The sequence below is a fragment of the Scyliorhinus torazame genome, chromosome 2, assembly GCF_047496885.1.
Source record: "Scyliorhinus torazame isolate Kashiwa2021f chromosome 2, sScyTor2.1, whole genome shotgun sequence".
NCBI lineage: Eukaryota > Metazoa > Chordata > Chondrichthyes > Carcharhiniformes > Scyliorhinidae > Scyliorhinus > Scyliorhinus torazame.
The window spans coordinates 317,645,589-317,657,655 of record NC_092708.1 but is presented as its reverse complement, the minus strand read 5'-3'; the positions used below and the strand labels follow the sequence as shown (position 1 = coordinate 317,657,655).

The 12,067-nt window shown below is 49.4% G+C and overlaps 1 protein-coding gene across 4 annotated transcripts in view; it reads right to left on the bottom strand.

The window, feature by feature from the left end:
- Positions 1-12,067, bottom strand: part of LOC140399936 (uncharacterized) — a 237,743-nt gene that overhangs the window by 201,291 nt on the left and 24,385 nt on the right. The gene's annotated exons all lie outside the window — the stretch shown is intronic.

The window sequence follows — 12,067 nt, the reverse complement described above, 5'->3', positions numbered from 1 at the left end:
AGCAGGTTCCTGCCGGAGGTGAAGGACAAATGTGAACAGTGCCAGAGAGGCCTGGCCAACCATGCCCACATGTTCTGGGCATGCCCCAGGCTTATTGGGTTTTGGACAGCCTTCTTCGAGGCGATGTCCAAGGTTGTGCAAGTGAGGGTGGAGCCGTGCCCGAGAGTGGCAGTGTTCGGGATATCGGACCAGCCAGAACTTCATATGGGGAAGAGGGCCGACGATGCCCTTGCGTTTGCTTCCTTAGTCGCCTGCCGGAGAATCCTGCTCGGTTGGCGATCAGCAGCACCACCCACAGCTGCAGACCAGCTGGCAGACCTGTCGGAATTTCTCCATTTGGAGACGATCGAATACACCATTTGAGGGTCGGACCATGGCTTCTATAAAGCGTGACGCCATTCATCAGCCTGTTCCAGGGCCTTTTTGAAACTAATAATGATAGAAAGGCAGGGGGTGGGGGGTCATATAGGAACCACCAGGGTCACAGAAAGCAGACAGGAACCGGGGGGGGGGGGGGGGGGGGCGCAGTCTTGTGCATCATATTAGTTTAATTTGTGATGCTGCTTAAGGGAATCACTTTGTTTCACAGTATGTGACCAACTTTGGTTTTAAGATTAGAATTAAGTTCTGTAATTAGCTTTTGTAACTCTATAGTTATTTTAAAATCTGTTAGTTGGATGTGTTGTTGTATTTAACACACTGATCACTTTCAAGCCTTGATAGGTATTTTAAATAGGCTTTGTGGACTTGCTGAAAATTTGTATGTTTTGCAAAACTATTCTGTATGTTTAACTGACTTATACAAAGCACTGACAGGTACAACAAAATATACGATAGCAAAGCAGTTGTCTCAGCAAAAACACATTGATAAGTACCTGTTTTAACAAAGTCCTTTACATCAGTTTGATATCCAATGAATCCATGTTCTTAGACATTGCATTCTGTCTTTTCTCAAGTAAAAGCAGACATGAAAATGATTCTCACTTATACTCTATATACCAGTGTTTTTTAAACTTTTTTTCCGGGGCACACTTTTGCCAAACAGCGACTTTCAGGACCCACCCCAGACTATCTTTGCAACCCACACTGGCCAACCATCGCGACACACCGCATTCGCTTACCTTTTTGTTAAACTTAAAGTACTCAATTCTTTTTTCCAATTAAAGGGCAATTTAGCATGGCCAATCCATCTACCCTGCACATCTTTGGGTTGCGGGGATGAGATCCACGCAGACATGGAGAGAATGTGCAAACTTCACATGGACAGTGACCCGGGGCTGGGATCGAACCCGGGTCCTCGGTGCCGTGAGGCAGCAGTGCTAACCACCGTGCCGCCCCATTCGCTTACCTTTAATGCGAAAGGGAAGCTGCTTGGTCCTCACGATCTCACTCCATCAGAATCACAGGAGGAGAGGGCAATGCGCAAATCAGATGCAGACTTCAGCCAGTTCCTTTGTGCTGTCTTCATCTTTGTAATGACGGAAAATCCATCCTCGCACATGTAGGTCATTGTGAAGGGCAATAGCAACAGAATGTTTGTTTTACTCAGCACTGAGAGATGCTATTCCAGAATGCTGACACACCTTCATTGGTTTTTGGCATGTTTTTAATGTGCTATCTCAGGTCAGCTACAGCAGCATCGTCTTTTCATTTGGAGTCAGCGACAAGTTAATGACTGAATCTGGGGTCTCAACCTTAAAAGGAATTTTTCACCTACCACATCTCTTTCAAAAATCTGAAAATTCACCTCTCAATTGCCAGTACTTCCCTGCTTATAACACACATGTGCATTGCATCCTAATATACATTTGTCTTGCCAAACCTCAAGAAATCCTCTTTATTCTGCTTTATTCCCGAGTTAATTTTCTTCTTTGTAGACTATTAACCAGAAGCCCTGGAGCACTGTTCTTTCCTGCTCCTGAGCAGCTCTCTCCAGCAGATTCAGTTGTGAGATCCTGGCCAGACGACACACTGCCTATATTTGTCTCTGGTCTTCTTTTACTCGTAAGGAAACAATTCATCTGCACAATCCTCTTGTCTTGCTTGTCAGTAGCTAGAAAATGGAAGAAGCTCTCCACGGTGATTTGGCACCTAAAGCAGGTACAAAGAGGGCACTTGATGTCAAGTGTACTTGTATGACCTGCTCACTGCTACCACTTCTGGCCAGAAGACTGCACACAGCGTCATTTCATTCTTAATTAAAAGGCAGCGGCGGCCGGCATTCTCAATAAATATGCCGGTAGCGGCCGTTGGGTGCTTCTCCCACGATTGGGACCACCATGGGAACATTACGACTGATTGTTCCGCAAACCTCCCAACACGCCCACAACCCACACCTGGGTTGTGTCCCGCACTTTGAAAATCCCTGTTTTATACATAATACTATATACACTATATTAGCACTTTGTAAACTTTTTTATTCGTTTTAAGGTTATACCTTCAAACTCAACCTCCTCTCCCCTCTTCCAAATAAATCTCCAAATGGTGACAGGCAGCTCCAACTCACTCACCTTCCACCTCGAATACTGCCTTGCCTGCTCATTGCCAGCTTTAACCGGTTGTGAAAGCGAAGGCTTGTGATTCCTGTGCACCATCAACTTAATTGCTAAAGTAGCATTTAATTGCTACAAGTTAATTTAATTGCATGCACAACCATCTAAATTACCTTCCCACCATGTGCCATCGGCACCACTGTCTTGCTTCCTCGCCACTGCGAGGATAATTAGGTGTCCCAGACTGACATCAGGGACTTGACACTGCACTTCCCACGCTATTTAACAGCCCCACCTACCTCATTGTTCCGTCCCTCGACCTGCATTAATTCCACCCATGATTTCATTCCCAGGTTCACAAAGAATTAAACCAAAGAACACTGTGGACAGAGGGGTTAAACAGATCCACACCCTCCTAAAAATGTCAAATTGACGCAATGCAACAATTAATGGGAACAAAACAAACATTTTGAATATCCTATTTAAAGTATTCTGCAGTATACCAAGAACAGAAACTTTGAAGGAAAGGAAATTGAAGCTACTGGCTTTCCCTGTTCACCTCACTGGGAACAAGGAAACAGACACAGGAGAGTGTAGCATGAGGTGCATCTTCAACAAATTCAAAAACAACCTTCCCCAAATCAAAAAAAGTAACAATGATTACGCACTTCCACATGCAAATCGCACTGGAAAATACAAATGCAAAACTAGGGAAAGATTCCATCCTTCTTGTGTGCTCTGCCCAAAAGCAGATCCTTGGTTCATGTATTACTGCTAGCATTCACCATTGTATTACATTATATTACATTGTATTATGTTGATGCCCTTGTGGGCTCCGCCTATGGCCCACCATTGTATTACATTGTATTATGTTGGTGCCCTTGTGGGCTCTGCCTCTGGCTCCGCCCCCTCGGGGGAGGTATATAGATCTGCAGCCTGTACAGTGCAGTCGCAGGCAGGCACAGTTATAGCTGATTAAAACCTGTTCACTTCAACTCTCCGTCTCATGTGAATTGATTGTCGCATCAATTTAATCAGCTACAATATCGCTATGGAAGCAGCCCTCAAACCTGATCGACTGGAACTCGACCCTCAGGCAGCAGAAGCCAAAGGAATTTTTTTGCACTGGCTCCGCTGTTTTGAGGCCTACCTCGCCGCCTCCTCCTCGCCCACTGTCACCGAGGAACAGGAACTGAGTCTCCTCCATGCCTGGGTGAGCCACAGAATCTCCGTGCAGATCGAGGAAGCGACCACGTACGCAGACGCGGTCGCGATCCTGAAAAGGCAGTACGGGAGGCCGGTGAATGAAGTGTTCGCGCGGTATCTCCTCACCACTCGTCGTCAAAGCCCTGGGGAAATCGCTGGAGGTATACCTACACGACCTGAAGGTACTCGCTCGAAACTGCAATTATAAGGACGTCACGGCCTCGCAGCATATGGAGCTCGCCATCCGGGACGTCTATGTGGCTGGAGTCCGGTCCAACTACGTCAGACAGCGCTTGCTCGAAAAAGGTGCCCTCGACCTAGAAGTCGGTACAACTATCCACCTCCTTAGAAGTAGCGTTTCAGAGCCTCAATGCTTTCCCCTCCGACCACGCAATCCCCTCGTGGACACCCAACCAGAGGGTGCCCCAGGCCTGTGCCGCGCGGCTGCCTGCCCAACCCGGGGGGCTGCCCTGTTATTTCTGCGGCCAGAACCAGCACCTCAGGCAGCATTGCCCGGCTCGGAACACGACCTGTAGCGACTGCGGCAATAAGGACACTTTGCCAAAGTCTGCCTGGCCAGATCCAAATCTTCTAAATCACAGGCCCAACTTTCAGACTCACAGGCCCGCAGCGTGGCTGCGTGCCTGCCGGTACCTCCCCCTTCGGACGCATCATCAGCCTCATGATGTCCATGGGGGAAGCCATCTCCAACGCCGCCTGACACGTGCGACCAACGGGGGCAGCCATCTTGGGACCACCCCACCACCTCCGACCACGCCGGTTACCCGCAGCTCGGCGCTGTCACCCTCGACCAGTCACGGCCCAAACACCTCAGGAACTCGATGATGACCGTCCGGGTCAATGGGTATGAAACGCCCTGCCTATTTGACTCTGGGAGCACGGAGAGCTTTGTACATCCAGACACACTAAGGCGCTGTTCTCTCCAAATTTCCCCCGCATTCCAAACAATCTCCCTCACTTCTGGATCACATTTGGTGCAGATCCAGGGGTACTGTGTCGCGAACCTTGCGATACAGGGCGCCGAGTACGCCAATTTCAAACTATATGTCCTCCCCGACCTCTGCGCTCCTCTCCTGTTGGGACTGGACTTCCAGTGTAACCTCAGGAGCCTGCCCCTGAAGTTCGGCGGGCCCCTACCCCCTCTCACCATATGTAGCCTCGCAACTCTTAAGGTCGCTCCTCCACCGCTCTTCACGAACCTCATCGCCAACAGTAAACTCGTCGCCACCAGGAGCAGGCGGTACAGTACCCAGGACAGGACTTTTATCAAGTCAGAGATCCAGCGGCTCTTGAGGGAGGGGGTCATGGAGAGCTCAAGTGGTGGTCGTCGGGACCGGGGAAAAGAACCGGATGGTTGTAGACTACAGCCAAACCATAAACCGGTGCACACAACTCGATGCGTACCCCCTTCCCCGGATAGCGGACATGGTGAATCAGATTGCACACTATCGGGTGTTCTCCACGGTAGATCTGAGGTCCGCATACCACCAGCTTCGAATCCGCCCGGATGATCACCACTACACGGCCTTTGAGGCAGACGGCCGCCTCTTCCATTTCCTCCGGGTCCCCTTCGGTGTCACCAACAGGGTCTCGGTCTTCCAAAGAACGATGGACCGAATGTTGGACCAGTACGGGCTGCGGGCCACATTTCCATACTTGTACAACATCACCATCTGCGGCCGTGATCAGCAGGACAACGATGCCAACCTTCAGAAGTTTCTCCAAACCGCCCAAGCCCTCAATCTCACCTATAACAAGGAAAAATGCGTTTTCCACACAACCCGACTGGCCATCCTTGGCCATGTCGTGGAAAACGGAGTCCTAGGGCCCGACCCCGACCGCATGCGTCCCCTCCTGCAACTCCCCCTCCCCCACTGCCCCAAGGCCTTGAAAAGATGCCTCGGGTTCTTTTCGTATTAGCCCAGTGGGTCCCCAACTATGCGGACAAAGCCCGCCCACTGATCAAAGCCACCATCTTCCCCCGACGGCTGAGGCCCGCCAGGCCTTCAGCCGCATCAAGGCAGATATTACCAAAGCCACGGTGCGCGCGGTGGACGAGTTCATCCCCTTCCAGGTGGAGAGCGACGCGTCAGAGGTCGCCCTCGCCGCTACCCTTAACCAGGCAGGCAGGCCTGTAGCCTTTTTTTCCCATACCCTCAACACCTCCGAGGTTCGACACTCCGCAGTCGAAAAAGAAGCTCAAGCCATTGTGGAAGCTGTGCAGCATTGGAGGCACTACCTCGCTGGTAGGAAGTTCACCCTCGTCACCGAACAACGGTCGGTAGCCTTCATGTTCAACAGTACACAGCGGGGTAAGATCAAGAATGATAAAATTTTGAGGTGGAGGATTGAACTCTCCACCTATGACTATGATATTGTATATCATCCAGGGAAGCTCAACAAACGTCCCATATATAAACAGGTCCCCCATCCTCCTGATCCCTGCCCGATGCCAGTGCCTTCCTATTATGATCACCAAGGCCTTTTTTAAGAGGGTAGGCAGGAGCATCATGGGTTTTGTGTGGGCAAACAAGACACCGAGGGTAAGGAGGGGGTTTCTGGAGCGTAGTAGGGACAGAGGAGGGCTGGCATTGCCGAATCTGGGTGGCTACTATTGGGCAACCAACGTGGCGATGATCCGTAAGTGGGTGATGGAGGAAGGTGCTCAGGGAGCCTGGTGAACCATGTCCATATGTTTTGGTCATGCCCGGCACTGGAGGGGTTCTGGAGAGGAGTGGCGGGAGCAATATCTCAGGTGGTTAAAGTTCGGGTCAAGCCAAGCTGGGGGCTAGCAATATTTGGAGCAGTGGACGAGCCGGGAGTGCAGGAGGCGAAAGAGGCCGGCATTCTGGCCTTTGCGTCCCTAGTAGCCCGGCGAAGGATCTTGCTAATGTGGAAGGAGGCGAAGCCCCCCAGCGTGGAGGCCTGGATAAACGACATGGCTGGGTTCATAAAGCTGGAGAGGATAAAGTTTGCCTTGAGAGGGTCTGCGCAGGGGTTCTACAGGCGGTGGCAACCGTTCCTAGACTATCTCGCGGAGCGTTAGAGGAAGGTCGGTCAGCAGCAGCAACCTAGGGGGGGCGGGGGGGATGTCCTTCGGGGGGGGGGGGGGGGACAGTGGATTGTCTGGGAGGGTGGATGAGCAAGAGATAACATGAAGGGTTGGGGAAACTGGCACGTGCGGGAGAGAGCCAGTGTAAAAAGCTATGTAAACGTATCATTTCACCATGTATATATCTTCCTCTGTGCGATTTCTTGCTATTTTGTTACGGGGGGGGTTATTGTTGGTAAGGGAGAAAAATTGTGTTAAAAAACTTTAATAAATATATATTTTTCTTAAAAAGTGGGTGACGGAGGGAGAGGGGGCGGCATGGAAGAGGTTGGAGATGGCGTCCTGCAAAGGAACGAGCCTGAGGGCGCTGGTGACGGCACCGCTGCCGCTCTCGCCGACAAGGTACACCACGAGTACAGTGGTGGCGGCAACGCTAAAGACCTGGGGGCAGTGGAGACGACACAGGGGAGCGATGGGAGCCTCGGTGTGGTCCCCGATCAGAAATAACCATTGGTTTGTCCCAGGAAGGATGGACGGTGAATTTCAGAGCTGGCATCGGGCAGGGATCAGGAGGATGGGGGACCTGTTTATATATGGGACGTTTGCGAGCCTAGGAGAAGTTTGGGATACCCCCGGGAAATGCGTTCAGGTACATGCAGGTGAGGGCGTTTGTGAGGCAGCAGGTGAGGGAATTCCCGTTGCTCCCGGCACAGGGGATTCAGGACAGGGTGATTTCGGGTGTATGGGTCGGAGAGGGCAAGGTTTCGGCGATATATCAGGAGATGAAAGAAGAGGAGGCTTTGGTAGAGGAGCTGAAGGGCAAATGGGAGGAGGAATTGGGGGAGGAGATTGAAGAGGGTCTGTGGGCTGATGCCCTGAGTAGGGTTAATTCCTCTTCCTCGTGGGACAGGCTTAGCCTGATACAGTTTAAGGTTATTCACAGAGCGCATATGACAGGGGCGAGGCTGAGTAGGTTCTTTGCGGTGGAGGTCAGATGTGGGAGGTGCTCAGGAAGCCCGGCGAATCACGCCCATATGTTCTGGTCGTGCCCGGCACTGGATGGGTTCTGGAGGGGTGTCGCGAGGACTATGTCTAAGGTCTAAGGTGGTGAAAGTCCAGGTCAAGCCAAGTTGGGGGCTGGCACTATTTGGGGTGGCGGACGAGCCGGGAGTGCAGGAGGCGAAAGAGGCCGGTATCCTGGCCTTTGCGTCCCTGGTAGCCCGGTGGAGGATCTTGCTATTATGGAAAGACGCAAAGCCCCCCAGTGTGGAAGCCTGGATAAATGACATGGCAGGGTTCATCAAGCTGGTGGGGAAAAAGTTTGCCTTGAGAGGGTCTGCGCAGGGGTTCTTCAGGCGGTGGCAACCGTTCCTAGACTATCTCGCGGAGCGTTAGATGGAGGTCGGTCAGCAGCAGCAACCCAAGGAGGAGGGGGGGGGGGGTCTCTTTCGGTGGGGGGGTATATGGGTGGGCGGGGAAGGGGGTTTTCCTAGGGGCACTTGAAAAAGGAAAAACATAAACATATGGGAAAGTCAATATGTGTGGGAGGAACCCATTGTACAAGTTCTGTTTTATGTCGGATTGATATGTTTATGTTTTGTTCTGTTACTTCTCTTTTCTTTTTTGTTACGGGGGGGGGGGGGGGGGGGTTTAAATGGTTGAAAATTTTTGTTGAAAAATTTTGAATAAATTTTTTTTTAAAACTTCTTGTTTGTATCCGTCAAGTTCAGGAAATTTGAACTCAAATCTAATCAGTCAGAGACACTTCTCATATGCATGGTTATCCCAGATACACAAACCATCCAGGATCTCCCACATTGGCAGGTACCATACATGATGGACCTCAACTGTTCCCAAATCCCTACTGGATTGTTTTTAAAACTTCAATTTTTAAAAATACAACTATTTAGTGATTTAACTTTTCAAATGAAAATGAAATGAAATGAAATGAAATGAAAATGAAATGAAAATCGCTTATTGTCACAAGTAGGCTTCAATGAAGTTACTGTGAAAAGCCCCTAGTCGTCACATTCCGGCGCCTGTTCGGGGAGGCTGTTACGGGAATTGAACAGTGCTGCTGGCCTGCCTTGGTTTGCTTTCAAAGCCAGCGATTTAGCCCTGTGCTAAACAGCCCCAAATATAGATTTGGCTAACTGTGCCTCAGAAAACTAAGGTTCTGCTGGGATTTAATTCCATATTCCATTGTTATTCACATAAATGTTGTCAGTGAAGCTACCAGAGAACAGCTAATATTACAACTCAAAGCCCTTAGTGACAAAAAAAGGTTAGGAGGGGTTATTGGGTTACGAGGATAGGGTGGAAGTGATGGCCTAAGTGGGTCGGTGCAGACTCGATGGGCTGAATGGCCTCCTTCAGCACTGTATGTTCTATGTTCCCTCTGTTTAATTACTGTGGCTATTTTCTTAGTCAGTCCATATTCAGATAGAACAACAGGTCTTCTCCAGACAACTCAGCTCATGGTGCCTGTGCTAGCTGTCTGATCGAGCTATCTAATGAATCTCACTACTTTGCTCGCTCCCCATATAGCCCTGTAAGTTTTCCCCTTATCCTCTTTTGAATGTTAGGGCTGAATCTTCTTCCACCATCTTTCAGGTTGTGTATTCCAGATCACAGCAACTCACTATGTAAAAAGATTTAAGCAAATTACTGTGGATGCCGGAATCTGAAACAAAAACAGAAAATACTGGACAATCTCAGCAGGCCTGACAGCATCTGTGGAGAGAAAAGGGAGCTAACATTTGGAGCCTGGATGACTCTTTGTCAAGTATGTAAAAAGATTTGCTCATGTTGCCTGTCGCACTTAAAGGAAGGAAATTCTTTTCGCCGAAGGCTAAAGCTTAGCAAAGAAACGATTTGGTACAAAAGTTGCTTTATGATATTTATCTTCCTCCCCTATGTTGTCTTTCAGCTAAAAAAAAACAATGTAGCTGATATAGCCAGTGGTCGACAGCAACACTGATTAGATACTCACTGAGAAGGGTGTGATAGACAAGAAAATGTCCCCTACCATTCATACAGTGGGGCTGAAATTCAACTCGGGTTGGAGTACAAAGCAAATGGTAGTGGATTGGCCACTGATAGATGTCCCACATAGTGTTCATTTGAAATTATCATCAGGCAGTATATATAACAAATGGCCTATCCACTGTCATGATATTCAGATAAACATATCATGGTGCAAACACACATACACACTGATGGACAGATCAACGGACCAATCAACACACACGCAACATCATAGCCAATCACCAGTGAGAGCACACGCACTATAAAACGGGGAACACCACAGTTCCCGCTCATTCCAGCAGGAGACAGCTCAGGGCACAGAGCTCACAGCGTGCCACTCAGACATACACCATGTGCTGAGTGCCTCTCTAAGCTAGTGTTAGGGCTGGGTCCACAGGTTAACGGGTAAAGTACGAACCACAGTCATAAGTTTACAGATGTTGTTATCAAGAGTAATAAAACAGAGTTGTACCATCTACAACCGTGTTGGTTCGTTTGTATAGCGGAACACTCAACACGACATCCACCATATCCTGCTTTGCACCCCAGTGTAGTTCAATTTCATTCCCAGTGTTACATTGCTCTGCACGATTATTCAATTGCACATTTGCTATGAATGTTTTAAGTTGTTTCTCATTTTTGCATTAAAACACCATTTAGTTGGGTCACCTTGGTTACAATGCTCCATCTGTTTAACTTTAAAGAATTGCATAAATAATATTATTGTACAAGCTCACTGTTGTTATGCAAGACCTATACATAACTCATTTATATTAGAACATTACTGTAAGTGAAATAATTCTAATTTAATTAACGCGTCATGAATGCGTAAATTGCAGAGAATATCCCCTGTATTCCAAGGCAGGGCTTTCACGTGCTTGTTATATGTTAATGGGTGGGATTCTCCGTTCGCCGACACTGAAATCGAGTTCGGCGATCGGCGGAGAATCAACGTTCGTGGGGAAATTGGGGGCGGTGCCGCTTTTACGATGCTCTGCGCCGTACTCTAGGAGTACGCCACACGCCGTATCGACAGCCTCAGGACGTTGCCTGAGGCCCGCCCCCCGGTGCTCCGCCCCCGACCGGCCGAGTTCCTGACGGCGTGGGTCTCTCATGCTATTATTTGTCGGGAACTCGGTGTGGCGGCTGCGGATCCAGTCCAGCACTGCCAGTCAGGGGAGAGTCGATCTGTAGGCAGTGGGGACATTGGCAGGGGCTGGGGGCACTGTTGGGGGGGTGGTCCGGAGGTCGCAAGTCAGCCAAAGGGGGAGCACTATTTGGCAGGCCGGGTCTGCGCGAGGCCGGCGCCATTTTGCAAGGCACGGCCGTTGCAGTCGCCTGCGCGTGCAGTGCGCATGCGCAGCCACGGACCTGGCCATTCTCCAGCCATATCGGCAGCGAGAGCCATGTACTCTACGCTGCCTGCCTGCTAGTCTCCCACCAGACGGAGGATCGGTGGCCGTTTTGCGCCAAAATTTTGGTCGTAAAAGGCCACTATTCCCACACCAGCGTCAGGACATAGTCTGAAAATCGGAGAATCCAGCCCAATGTACTTTTCAAAATGAAGAAGTGTTGATAGGGGTGAGACTGGGATGCAGGGAGGATGTAAAAGGGAAAACAAATAACATACTGAAAGGGGAAAGGGAAGGAAATGTGAGAGAGAACATTGAAGGTGAGCCTGAGAGAGTATTGGGAAAACGTGAAAGTCAGTGAGTCATAGAAGAAAGGAAGGAATGGAAACAGATCATTCAGCTGAGGGGATGATCTGGCAGGGAAGAGAGGCTGGTTCACTCAGCAAATACCAAGTCGAGACAATTAAGGGAGGGGAGAAAGTGATTTTTATGGTTTTTAAAACCTATGATTTATCTTGTCCTGTGTTTTTCTTCCAGAGTTCAAAACTTAAGCCAAAAGAGAGCATCATTCTATAATATATTTGAAGATCACCCACTGTGTGGCTCACAACCAGGGGACATTTTCAGTTTGGAGGGTGTTGCTGCAATACTAGGGAACAGGGCATACAGTGGAGAGCTGGAACACTTCAGTGGGCCTTGACGGCAGAATAAAGGAATATTTGGGAAACACTGGGTGGAAGGAGCGGAGCTGACGTATTTGCACTGGGGAGGGAGAGGAAGAGTATATTAGCGTTGGAATATTTGTGGGGAAGGAAAGTAGAGCACATTAAAGGCCTGGTCTAGAGAATTTACTGAGGGGGATGCGGGAGCTAGGAATCAGTAAAGCTAAAATAAATTCTAAATTTTTACGAGCGATT